This window comes from Mya arenaria, chromosome 17, assembly GCF_026914265.1.
Source record: "Mya arenaria isolate MELC-2E11 chromosome 17, ASM2691426v1".
Taxonomy (NCBI): domain Eukaryota; kingdom Metazoa; phylum Mollusca; class Bivalvia; order Myida; family Myidae; genus Mya; species Mya arenaria.
In genome coordinates, this window is record NC_069138.1 from 18,643,774 (window position 1) to 18,657,514 (window position 13,741).

General features: G+C 33.9%; 1 protein-coding gene and 1 long non-coding RNA gene across 4 annotated transcripts in view; one reads left to right on the forward strand and one right to left on the reverse strand.

Annotated features, from left to right (window-relative positions):
- The first annotated feature begins 14 nt into the window (after nt 1-14).
- Nucleotides 15-13,741, forward strand: part of LOC128224849 (uncharacterized) — a 112,078-nt gene continuing 98,351 nt past the window's right edge. For all 3 annotated transcript variants that reach the window (XR_008259555.1, XM_052934934.1, XM_052934935.1), the window contains exon 1: nt 15-153. The gene's annotated coding sequence lies outside the window, so the exon portion shown is untranslated. The remainder of the gene's footprint in view (nt 154-13,741) is intronic.
- On the reverse strand, nt 8,912-10,597 carry LOC128224854 (uncharacterized). The gene is made up of 2 exons (XR_008259560.1): nt 10,510-10,597; nt 8,912-9,285 (listed from the first exon to the last, which is right to left on the reverse strand). It is a non-coding gene; the product is annotated as an uncharacterized LOC128224854 (long non-coding RNA).

Here is a 13,741-nt window from a genome sequence, read left to right on the forward strand (position 1 = left end):
AGATCTCTGTTTATTCTTCACGTAATGTGTTAGCGACAACCTTACCGGAGATCACTATTCAGCTACGATGTACATGGGAGTATTTGAATTATTAATGAGGCCAGCAAGTGAACGATCCCAGTGTTTCATTAAGATAACGTGATTCTGTAAAATGTAAGTATTTATATTTTTGTCTTAATCTAATAAAGGAATGTTTTGTTGGAAGCTTATCAGAATTTCGTAGTTATTGAATATATTATGAAATATTCAATTGAAGATCCGTCAACTTTAGAAATCATCAATAGTCGTTCAATGCTAGAAGACATTTTGTAAATATCTAGTTAAGGGCTTCTCCACAAGACTTTTTAAATGATATCTAGCTATCTATAATCCCTAGCTAACAAGTATCCAAATTGCGTGTGTTATGTGTACTGGCTAATTGCCATTTAGGAATGTGTTCAAAATAAATGGGCTGCGCTTCTTCTGCCTTCAGTGATCAATATTTATTAATCTGAGATTTCATCGATAATAACAGAAACCTGAGGGCACTAACGATTAGGACAAAACACTTTGTGTAATACCCTAAAAGTAGTTAGCCTAATCTCTTCAGGTATTTCTTTTCTTATTTGTCTGTATATTGCTCCCATTTTGCTTAAGATAGTAAATATTAAAGTCAAATTCCCGGAGGATGATATGATTAGTCTATTAATAGGCTGGGAATTTGCATGATCAACGAAATTAACAATTTGAGCTATTGTAACTGAACAATTCATCAATAATTAACGCTTCAACAAGTAACTCGGGAGTTATTGATCATGCTATGGTATTCGATACGATACGATACGATAAGTTTATTGCGTAAAACATTATACAATGCTCATAGCATATACTATACAATACAATGAATGGAGAAAGTACAGAAATACAATTTTCTGGAACAATTTAACATGAATGATGTAACATCTTATAGTTGAGTGTGGCTATAAAAATAAATATATTGCTTTTTTTTAGTGTAATTACATTAAACAACAGCAATTCAGGTATAAAAGGAAATACGAGCCTAGTTATGTAAAACCTCCCTGAGCTGGTTAGCAAAGTAAATATATTTTGGTAGTCTATGTGTGTTATTCTTTGTGCTACAACATAACATGGATTTAAATTTATTTAACGTTGACCAGTGGCAAAAATAAGGCTTAAAAAGTTTGTTTCTTAATTATCTATATCTTGGGCATACAAGTAAAAAATGAAATTCAGATATTCTACCTGATTCAGATTGCATGATACAAATATTCTGTCATTTACGGCTGTGTTAGTATATCTGCCCGTCTCGATTCCAAGTCTATGGGCAGAGGTTCTAAATCGTGCAAGAGCATATCGAAATTTGTTTTCATGGATTGTTTCTAAATATTGTTCTCTAATGAAAGCATGTTTAAATAAGGCGTATGTTATTAATCTAGGTAAATTATTGATATCTGCGCACCAGCTTTGGCAATGTTTGTCTATGATTCTTTTTTTAATTACTTCAAATGTGTAATTATCGATACTTTCAGTTCGCCAAATATCAGAAAAAAACATGATTTTTTGTGAGCTTTTCAATAACAACTGAACAATTTGTTAATCTATTAAAGAGTATTTGGGAGTACATTTTGGCTAGGATATTTATTAGAGTGGTTCCTCTATAAATTTTAGCGTCGTTTATATCACTCTTCTTAAAGATTGGTAAGATAATGCCTTTTCCCCACGACTGAGGATACTAATGGTTAAGAAATATGCGATTATATAATGTTTTTAGGAAAGATAATATAATATCTATTGAGGCTTTAAATATTTCCGCTGGAAGCTGATCAGTGCCTGGACATTTGTTGTTATTTTGAGATAATACAGCATTTCTTATTTCTGTTACAATTATTACTATGTCAAGTAAATTATCATTGATTTGTTCATCGTTTACGTTTTTATGTAAGGCCCATCTTGATTTGATGAGGTGTGCCTGGAAAAATCCTTGAAAAGAATCGGCACGGATTCTGTTTTACGAGATTTTTCCCTCAATGATTTCCAAAACTGCCTAGGGATTGTAGAGGCTAGGTTATTTACTATGATTCCTGCTTCTTTACGGTATTTAATAAAAGCTTTCTGTTTAGTTATATTTTATTTAGACCGGGCTAAAAGAAAGTTATTTCTATTATCATCTGTTTTATTCCGGTTATATATATTTCGCTTGCGCTTGAACTCTTTCTTTCCATCATAACAGTCCTTATTAAACCATTTCTTATGTGTATGTTTATGTTTACTGGTTTTAAAAACTCCCACGGTCTTGCCAAATATAGAATCAGCTGTAGTAAACATAAGATTTGTAAATTATTGTACTACAGTATCAATTGACCCCGTGCCCAGTGATGCGTTAACTGTAATAATACGTCATTCTTATTCATGTGTAAATCATGGAATAACGGGACCTTTTCATTCTCAAAGATTATTTTAAGAGTTCTTTTTGGGGGTGTTTCATTTATATTTCCACGTGCATTATTGCTCATATTTATACATAATGAAAACGAAATACAGGCATGATCAGAAAATTTGTTAAATTCATTAATAGTAAAATTATCGATGAACTTGAACGTTTTATGTCTAAGAATAAGATAATCTACGACACTTACACCCCTACTGGAGCAGCAAGTGAACTCGCCCACATTTTTTTGTTGTTGCCTAATCTGCCGTTAGCTATAAGAAAACCCGTAGCCTGACATAAATTAATCAGAGTTCGTCCTCCAAAGTCGAGTACTTTATCTTTGCTAAACCGGCGTTGGACGTTTTCACAAACTGGACTAATGAATGGCTGGTTTTCATCTAAATATTTGTCATTAATAATGAAATCATACTCATCCGAGGTGCGATAATTTAGATCACCTGTACAAAAAGTATAACCAAGGTTGTCATAGAAATCAAAATCATTTAAATTATTAGAAATAAAAGAGTTTGTACTATAAGGAGGCCGATATACATGAAATATAAACATCATTGTTATGTGAGAATAAAGAATGGTCTTTACCCAAAAAATTCCATTGTCGCTCTTGCTGACAATTTTAATATACTTCTTTAAAACATTTTTATAATATAAAGAAATGCCACCACTACATCGTCCAGAGCGTTTAGATGTTTTCTGTCCGTAAATATGATCACAATTATAGTTAGATATGTCCAAGTTAAGATAATTATTGGAAGGATTCAGGTTTCACTAAGAAAAAATTTTGTCATCATTTTGTATTAAGTTTAAAAAATCTTCATCTACTATTTTCATCTAAGTCCATGAATGTTCCAAGATGCTACATTAATTAAACACTCCTCCTGACGTCCCTACTTGTCTCCACTGGCTGGGTGTGTGTACAGGCTCCTGTCGATGAACAGTGATTTTCCAACGAACTTCACCTCTTTTTCGGCGTCCTTCGTTCGTCTCATGGCGTCGTACAACGGCTTGCGGGCGTCGGGTACGTCCTTCGGTAGCTGTGTCCCGATCCCGATGTTCCTATCTCTGAGGCGTTATAGGGTGGACGGCTCAAAGGTGCGTACCCTCTCCCGCTTCAGTCCGTAGTGAAATTTCACGATGATCGGACGAGGTCTGTCGGTGCGTCATTGACCGCGCTGCCCCTGGCGATACGTCGTATCGAAATTGAACTCACCAGGTATCTCCATAACGTTGTTGATGACGTCATGTACGGTCTTCCTGCAGTCTTCTTTTTGGCCGGAAGCTGCCTCTTGAACGCCATAGAATACCAGGTGGTTGTCGCGCATAGATTTAATTTCAATGTCTTAAAGTATTTCTTCAGTTTTTTTCTTTTTGAGTTGTAAAGATTTACATTTTTTTCGAGTAAGGAGCAAGTTTGTTTTAGTGTTTTAAGTTCTTTTTCACTTGCTTCAACTTGTGTGGAGATGAACTGTGAAGACCTTTCCGTTTCCGTGACGCGGTGGTCGATGTCCGTGACTCTAACTTCCAGGTCGACGACCTTGGCCGTGATAACATTCATGTTTTTTTTTCAATTCGGTCAATGGCTTTTATTTTTGATTTTATGTCTTTAATTTCTTGCAATATTTCGGTCGCCCATGGGGGCTGGTACGAGGCTGCGTAGCTGAACGGTGATCCCGAGGGAGAGGGGCTGAACGCAGGGTGCGGCACGCCGAATTGGGGCTGGGAATATGCCATGTTGTGTGGGTTATAACAGTATGTAAAGTCCGAAACGTTATTATTTAATTCTGAATTGTAATCCGAATTCCTTTGTTTGCTTTTCGTTTTCAATTGATCAATGTCCGTGATCCCCGTGCGGATTAAATCGGACAATGGCGATACCACCTTTCGTTTATGTTTCCGTTTATTAACACCTTGTTTTTCAAAAGTTTTCTTTTTTTCTTTCGAAGACATGAACACAACCACTGAAAGTTCCAATATATCCAAAATTTAGAAAGTTCATATCCATGGGAGAGCTTTAATTCCCAAAGATATTTAGAGCATATGTCCCCGTGTACTTCTCCATTTAAACCACGTGACAGCGAATATTCACAGTCTCTGACTGTTTTTATTAAGTTATAAAATATAAACTGTTAAGTGGCACAATGAACAACAGATTTGGTATTTTAAAAATATTATTAATATCGACCGTTCGATTTTGATCTGTATTGAGCAATACAAGGTCAATTTCCAATTATATATATCAATAGCAGCGCGGTTTTAAATAACAACCTGTCAGAGTAAGCTGAATCAGTTCGATTGTATATTTTTCTCTAACGAGTCAGGGTTTTAAACATTTACTTCAGCTTGTTCCATGTGCTCATGGTATTTTCTTTTAGCTTCAAGCACGAGAGGCCAACAATGTTAATATATAGTTTAACAATCAAGGAAAGAAGTAAGAAATTAGAATTGAACAAATTTTAAAGGGACTGTACACAAGATTTTCTTCTGTAACGAATCTCAGAACAATTATTTAATGAAATGTTTTCTCGTTGATATCATATTGTAAAAAAAACATACCAAAATGTAAAAAACATCGAATCCAAGACCGGGTTCGAACCTGTGTCCCCAAAATTGAAGTCCAGTGTTGTATCCACTGTGCTACGAAGACTTCCTCTTGTCAGTTGGAATATTTAAGCTTTGTACCTTACATAGTCTTATCACGTAATAACATCGACTAGCCAAGCACGCATAAGGAATGATTTCTTCTAGGTAGACATACCTAGTAATATGATTTAATGAAAAAAATCGAAAAAACTGCGAAAAATAAATTAATTGTAAACTATGTGGTACTTCAGTAAGTAATGTCGAATGCATTGTATACATCGATACCAAGTTTATGTCAGTTTTCGACAGTTTTCTTCTTCTTTTTTCGCTGTTTTATCATACGGAGTACAGTCCCTTTAATTCAACAGTCCATTTTATTTTTAACATATTTAATGGTCTTCAGAATGACTTTTTTTAACATTTTGAACACGGTTTTTAATCTATAAATATTTAACATTATCATCTTGTACTAATTAGTACTATCTCTAAACAGCATCCGGATTAAGTTTGCAAATCCGGATTTTTTGCAAACTTATTTTTTTTATTTTTCACCCAATGTTTTTTATTTTTGTATTTTTAAAATGTGTTAGGTAATACTAATAAGAGATATTTTTTGTTTCCTGAAATTTAATTTAGAAATATGTTTTTTTGGCATTTAAAGTCAACTTTTCCAATGGGAGTCCCATTGGAAAATGGCCTTCCCATTGGAAAATGGCTTTTTCAAGCTTTTCCAATTGGAAAACTGGCTCTATTAAAATTGTGGGAGAATTTGGAACATAATTTTTAAAATTGAAATTGACTGTTTAATTAAGAATATTTTACACTCACTACATGAAAAATAATATATTCATTAAAAATGAAGAACCGATAGATTCATTTAAGGCATTTGTTTGCGAATCCTTCCCATGAGTGAATCTTTCCAATTGGAGGATTCCCACATTCAAAGTGGGAAAGTATGAACATTGGAAAATTCCAATTGGAATATTTGGTTAATGGGAAAATTCCAATTGGAGAATAAAGTTCAGTTTTAAAATGGGCAATTTCCAATTGGAAGGACAGGTAAGATTTTGTAATGGGAACATGTAGGAAATGGGAATAAAGAAAAATATTGCCATATTTAAAGCAAAAATTAGCAAAATGACAATTCTTACAATGTCCTTACCTGTCAACTGTCGACTTATCCATATTCCTCATCGCTGTTATACTATACAATGGTTAGCATGACGTCTAACCATCGTATTGCTTCATTAACCCTGTATCAGATACTAGTACAATTTTTTATCCGATTCGCGACTTTACGGTTTCCCATAATCCCTTGCGCGCGCATGACTTCCGGTAAAATGTAAATAAGGAAGACGCTAGCAAATCTGAAGAAATACAACAGCAGAGATGCAGTTAATCCAATCAAAGTACCGCCTTCCGATATGGTGAGAATAAAATGTATATAAATAGTTCATATTTGTAGAAGAAATCAAAGATTTATCCCATAGAACACGATCACACTCTAGATTGATTATAAGTGGGTGGAGTATAAATTTGCAGAGCAGATTTCTATGAATTATAGTATGTCGAGTTCTGAATGTACGTAAATGAAATTAAATATTTATATAAAAGTTATTTAGAATTTCCAATACAATTATTGCATGCAGTAATTTTATTCCTATATCAAACTTAATCATTCTAAAATGCCGTTCAGGCTTCTTTTTTTAATAATATATTGACGTTTTTTAAAGTCTGGACAGGCTAAACATCATTAAACAAAAAAAGCCTGTACGGTATTTTAGAATAACTAACCTCAATTTGTGCTTATGGCGAGTTTTAAAATATTTTCACTATTTTTAGAGACAGGACATAATGATAATCTATAATAAATTTCAGTTATTATCAATGTTTCATTACCAGGTATAACTATGAAATAGTCTTATGAATGAACATATATAAATCATCATCTTTATAAATAAAGATATTTATACTGCTCTATGTATTTTATAACTATGTTATAAACATTTTACTTAGAAAGAGTAATTATGTCATGCTGTCACCTGTGTAGTCTTCTGAATGATTTACTAGTTATGTTTAAATATTATGATGGCCACCGGGCTAGTCGCGAATACACCCAGGCCTGGAATTAAATCGGGGTACAGATTGTCTCAAAACCCATCCATGAAAAAGTCTGAGAGTAACTTTCTTTTTTTATAAAAAATATACTATTTATCTTCCATTCCTTTCTTTACAGATATGATTCAAATATGCTGATGATATCTTCTGAGGTCATTACTTTCAATGAAGAACATCACTACAATTGGTTGGGCTGCTAGATTGGTAGCAACGTGTTGGTTGGGCATCTTTTGCTTACTGGACCGCTATATTGGATGGACCATACGTGTTGGCTGAACAATTATAAATGGTTGGACCATCATCGTGGGTTGGACTCTTGTTTGACAGAATGTGTGATGGCAACTAGTGTTGTTTGAATCACTGTTGGATAGACAGCTATTGTTTATCAGACAGCTATAATTTGTTGATTTACAAGTTTTGGTTGAACAACTTTCAATGTATGGACAAGAAGTGTTGGTTTGACCACAAGCGTTGGTTGGACTGCATTTAATGGATGAATATCTAGTTGAGCCTGTTTTGACTGCAATGAAGTGCTGATTGAACCGCTATTGTAGGTTGTCAGGTCATATTGGTTGGATTCCCATTGCTAGTACTTGTTGGATCTCTTTTGTTGGTTGAACTGTTTTTTTTACTGTTATTATTGATATTCATACATGTATAATATGTTATGTGCTAAGTATTCAACACCTTTTTTTATGTGAATTATTATTATAAGAGATATTATTATTTAATAATCATTTAAATATATATAATTAAATATTTTTATGTCCTTGTACTTTATTTACGTTTAACATTTACGTTTTACAATGTGCATTATAATGTTTTATTATATGAACTCTTTTTATAGATAATTAAATAAATATTAATATTTTAATTCTATGCAACCATTTTTACTTTGTTTTGCTATAATTTATATGAAAGTATCAGACTTTTCTACAGAAATAATAAATTTGTCATACCCCCCCCAAAAAATAAAATAAATAAATAACGAAACAAAAAACAACAGAGCTCATGGTGTTCATTATATGCGGATTCTCATCAAAATGAATAAGTTGAATTGCATCATTGAATGTATGATTCTTTGTTAGATTTGATGAGATCTCCTGCCAACTGACCTTGAGGGACCTGCACCTTTAAAACTGCAATCTCACAGATTAACTGATTTATCATCTATCTTACATCACTGGTTTACAGACATTTTTTTGTCAAAACGGTCAAGATATGTAAAAAGGATCCTTGATTTTCTATTAGCAATCTTATATCACTGGTTTTCAGACATTTTTTTGTCAAAACGGTCAGTCTGTAAGAATGCAGCTTTAAATTTGAGCACTGTATTTACAATGATGAACAATCTAAGTTATGAAAATTTTAATACAGAAGCAGCAGATGTATTTCATCATTCAAGTCTTTAAATATTATGTAGAAACTTGCTGGACATGAGCATATTGTTTATGGAAATTTGCATGTTTACCAAGTTTTATTTAAATTTCAAGGCTGTTTGAATTTGGGCCAAGAAAATATTCGGCCTACAGTATGCTAACGACACCTAGGCTTATTGACTATAACAATACTAAAGTAACATGATAGGAAAAAGCTCGAACTAAGGGCTGCCGGTTTACTAGCACAGTACTCCTACAAACTAAGTTAACCAGGTGGCTAGTGATTGCCAACAAACGTTAACTCGATTTTATGTCTTTAATATTTACCATGGGAGTTAAACAGTCGTTGGAATAAAAAGATCATAGACAATCATATTGATAACAACAGTATTTTTTACAATTTAATAATAACATTAAGCATTATATAATTCAATAACAATAAAAATTGTCCTTGGTATGCAATAATCCCTTTTAAGGTTCATTTGCCAAGGGTTAAAAACCCCATCTTGCTTCTTTTTGAAAAATCTCTTGTTCGGCTGTTATCTTTTTCTTTAGTCCTTGCAGTCAAGGAAAGTTTTCATTCATATTGACACACCTCATTTATTTTATCTCTGCTCTTGAACCGAATTCAGTCTATTGTGTTTTGCACAAAAATATCTTGTAAAACCACCGATATAGTAGGTGCTATCAGATCAATGGTATCAACTGCCTACTCCTGTTCAGCATCAACTTGGCAGATTCAAACATCCACAATGAACATATCTGAAATTAAATAAAATAGTTTTATCATCATCCAAGTGAACCAGAAAAATAAAATATAAAAGACTCTAAAGAGGCTGTTAAATCTGCACTCTCACAGATTTACCGTTTTGACACCTTTTTTATTTGTTGTCTTGGAATGAGGCAATTTCTGCGTAAATATCTGCAAACAAGACATATAAGTCTGCTGACAAAAAAATCATATCACCAATTTTCATATCTCCATTTGAAAATTATTATTTGAAGGCTAATTTTCAAAGCGTTACTAATGGTTTAAAGCTGCACTCTCACAGGTTGAACGTTTTGACAACTTTTTTTTTTTGTCTTGGAACGAGCCAATTTTCGCGAAAAGCCATGGAAACCATTAAAAAAAAGACTGCTGACAAACAATCAGATCGAAGTTTAAAAATTATCGTTTTATGCATTTTCTTAAACTGTTAGTAACGGTTTAAGCCGTAAAACATTAATATTATTAGAACAGAAATATTAAAATCTACGATCTGATCTTTTGTCAGCAACCTTTTATCATTGGATTGCAGATATTAACGCAACAATTTGCTATTTCCAAGACAAAAAATAAAAAAGTTGTAAAAATGGTATATCTGTGAGAGTGCAGCTTAAAGAAAAATGTTTTTAAATATTTGTTTACTTAAATATGAAAATCTGTGATCCAATGTTTTGTCAGCAGCCTTATATCACTGGTTTTATTGCACGTTTGCATAAATGGCTTGTTCGAAGACAAAAATAAAACAGTTGTCAAAATGTTTAATCTGTGAGAATGCAGCTTTAATATCAGTCAGATATTTAAATAGTTACAAGTTACTAGTACATTATTTATCAGCTGTTTAAGACCTGTTTATTTGCTTATATAAGCACAGCAGGCAACATTTAAATGCCCTTCTTAATCACATTATGCTTTAAGCTTCATTTACTTGACTGCTTTAAAGTTGCACATCTTAACAATTTCACACTAATTGCAAAATATCATTCATTTAATTTAATAACAAACCCAACAAACCACAATTTTATGCATAACAATCAATATGTATTTGAACCTTTGAGAACCACTATGAACGTCTTTACCACTATATTTGTTATTTTACCCCACCCACTTAAATGAGTACTGAAGTTGGGTATAAAAGTCGAAAACTTCATTGACATTTACAAAAAACGGTAGAAATTTATAGAAAAATGTACAAACTGATGTTCCTAACATGTTTTACCTACCTATCAATCTATTTTGCTAATTATGCTCTCCTTTTCACTGGTCAACATCACACACATACAGTATCGTTATCTAGGGTAGACATTTTACCGGTAGTCATGCGCTCGCAAAGGATTATGGGAAACCGAAACAAACCGAATTGAAAAAAAGACAAACAAAAAAAATCCATCTTTCATCAATGTCACAAAAACGCTGTCGTTAAGCTTGATTACAAACATCTTGCCATTTAACCGATTATTTTCAAGGTTAAAGGCAACTAAAATTTGGTCAAGAATTAGCATTAATGAAGTTCTTTGAAGTCGAAGATATAAACTTTTTTACACTTCTATCTTTGTTAAAGACCACATGATTATGTTCATATATTTACACAAATTATAAAGGAGTCGGAGAGGTGATGGAGATCTATTGTATGAAAAGGCTTAATTTATGGTATTTATGGGTAAAAATAGTGAAGGAACGACTCGCCATACTGTCATTATTTCATGTACATTGTGCTATATGAAATTATTCTCGTTCACCAGAGTGATGGTGCCATGCGTTACACATTTGATTTATCACTATCAAACCTCTTGTAAATGAGAATGTGTGAATATGGTGTTGATAAATCAATGAATGGTTTAGAAAATAAACATTTTGAATTTTGAAAAAAGAAGCCTGAACTTGAAGAATACTGCCATGACTAATGAGATGCAATGTGCCAGGCCGCAAAAGTTTTATCAGTGAACATATTAACAGACAATTAAGATATTACATTCAAACAGGGAAAAAGTAATATGAAAACCTATCGCTGTCGCTAAAGTAATGCACCAGTCAATGGTAAGCATCCCCCCACCCCAGGTCCGGGAGGACAGTCGGTGGTTTTGTGTTCGCGCCAAAATAGCGGGGAATTGGCCTTGGACCAACTGTGTAGCTCAAGGAATTTGGTCGAAGCGCTAGCGGTTTAAGCGCCCGGCGTGCGCCACCTCTAAAATAATCGAAGTTTACTGTTTTCATCAATATCGGAGAAACAAAGGTAATAAAATAAGCTCATAATGCACCATTTCCGACTACATACATGAGGGAGTAACCCCAAATTCCCGTAAAACAGTTTATGTATTATACTTTCGGAGGGAGGAGTAAATGTCAAAAGTTGCGCCCCTAAGGTACTACCCCTCTAACATCAATTCCTGGATCCGCACCTGCGATGTGCCATGTTTCCGCAACCTGGGAGATTTAATAAAAACGCTTCTGTTTCTGGGGCTGTGATTACGAAGTTCGTAATCACTGCTTCTGCTGTAATAAACCAAGATGAAACTTGACTTCTACTACTACAAGTTACATAGATTCACGTGCATTATTTAGCACGTTATTGCTATGTGTTTCACAAGATTTATACCCTGTGTACTGCTAATATTTAGCATTCTCAAACATTTATTGTTGAATAAGATTTTAGCTGATAGCTATTTTCTATTTGTCTGAAGATGATGAAAAACATAATCTTATATATTCAACCTCAAGTCAGTTTCCTAGTCTGAATTTTGAGAGGATACAAAAAGTATTCCTGGTGGGTACAACCTTTAAGGTAAACGACAGACACAAATACATGCATGCCATACTTTTGAGAGGCTTTGCAGTGGATTTTAGTCTGAATTCCAGGGAATATTGGTCTAAAGTCCAGCGGATTTTGGTCTTAACAATATCAACATTTATTATTTAAGACTAAATACAGAAATTTGAATGCATATTTACTTATATTTATTTAATGATCTAGAATACATACAATAAAAGAATAAATAATATATTATGAAATTATAATCAATTGTCAATGCATATGATAAATAAATAATACATAAAACAAGAGGGCCATGATGGCCCTAAATCGCTCACCTGAGTAAAAGAGTTTAACCTTTGTTATTAATATAGCTTGTTTCTCAAAGAATATTGAACAAGAGCTGTCAAAGTATGTGACAAATGCCCCCCAATGTGACATTGATCTATGAACAAGTACATAACAAGAGCACCGCGAAACGGAGCATTATACGCCCGAAGAAGATTCGGCTTGAGGTCCTTTTAATGTAGTGATGATTTGTATAAAGTTATTTGAAAATCGCTTTATTAGTTACCAAGTTATGGCCCGGACACGGAATTGCTAACGGACGAGTAACAAAGATGTGGCCCGGACACAGAATTGCTAATGCCCCCCATGGTGATTCTAGTCTTTGAGGTATGGACCTGGAAATTGCGCGCAACACATCCTTTTAATGTAGTGATGATTTGTATAAAGTTATTTGAAAATCGCTTTATTAGTTACCAAGTTATGGCCCGGAAACAGAATTGCTAATGCCCCCCCCATGGTGATTCTAGTCTTTGAGGTATGGACCTGGAAATTGCGCGCGACACATCATTTTAATGTAATGATGCTTTGTATAAAGTTATTTGAAAATGACTTTATTAGTGACAAAGTTGTAACGCCCCCCCCATGGTGATTCTAGTCTTTGAGGTATGGACCTGGAAATTGCGCGCGACACATCCTTTTAATGTAATGATGCTTTGTATAAAGTTATTTGAAAATGACTTTATTAGTGACAAAGTTGTAACGCCCCCCCCCCCATGGTGATTCTAGTCTTTGAGGTATGGACCTGGAAATTGCGCGCGACACATCCTTTTAATGTAATGATGCTTTGTATAAAGTTATTTGAAAATGACTTTATTAGTGACAAAGTTGTGGCCCGGACACGGAATTGCTAACGCACCCCCATGGTGATTCTAGTCTTTAAGGTATGGACCTGGAAATTGCGCGCGACACATCCTTTTAATGTAGTGATGATTTGTATAGTTATTTGAAAATCGCTTTATTAGTTACCAAGTTATGGCCCGGACACGGAATTGCTAACGGACGGACAGACGGACAGACAGACGGACAGACGATGGAGGCCATAATATAATACGACCCTTCGGGCGTATAAAAAGTTTATCTTGCCTTTATGTGTCAAATACATATTGCAAGTTATATTAAATTGCCTCTGAGCAAAAAAACAACAATCATACTAAATGACAGCCAACACTCTTTATGTCCTCATATTCAGCATTCCATTGTGAATAAACACTTAGTGTATCTTTCACCTTAGAGGTAGGGACATGGGTCTTGCACACGACACGTTGTCTTGGTATGTTGAAAACATATGGCATTTTCATTTTAAAATCTGTCCATATAAGAGAAAGTCACAGCGCGGACACGACAGCCTATAATTTCCT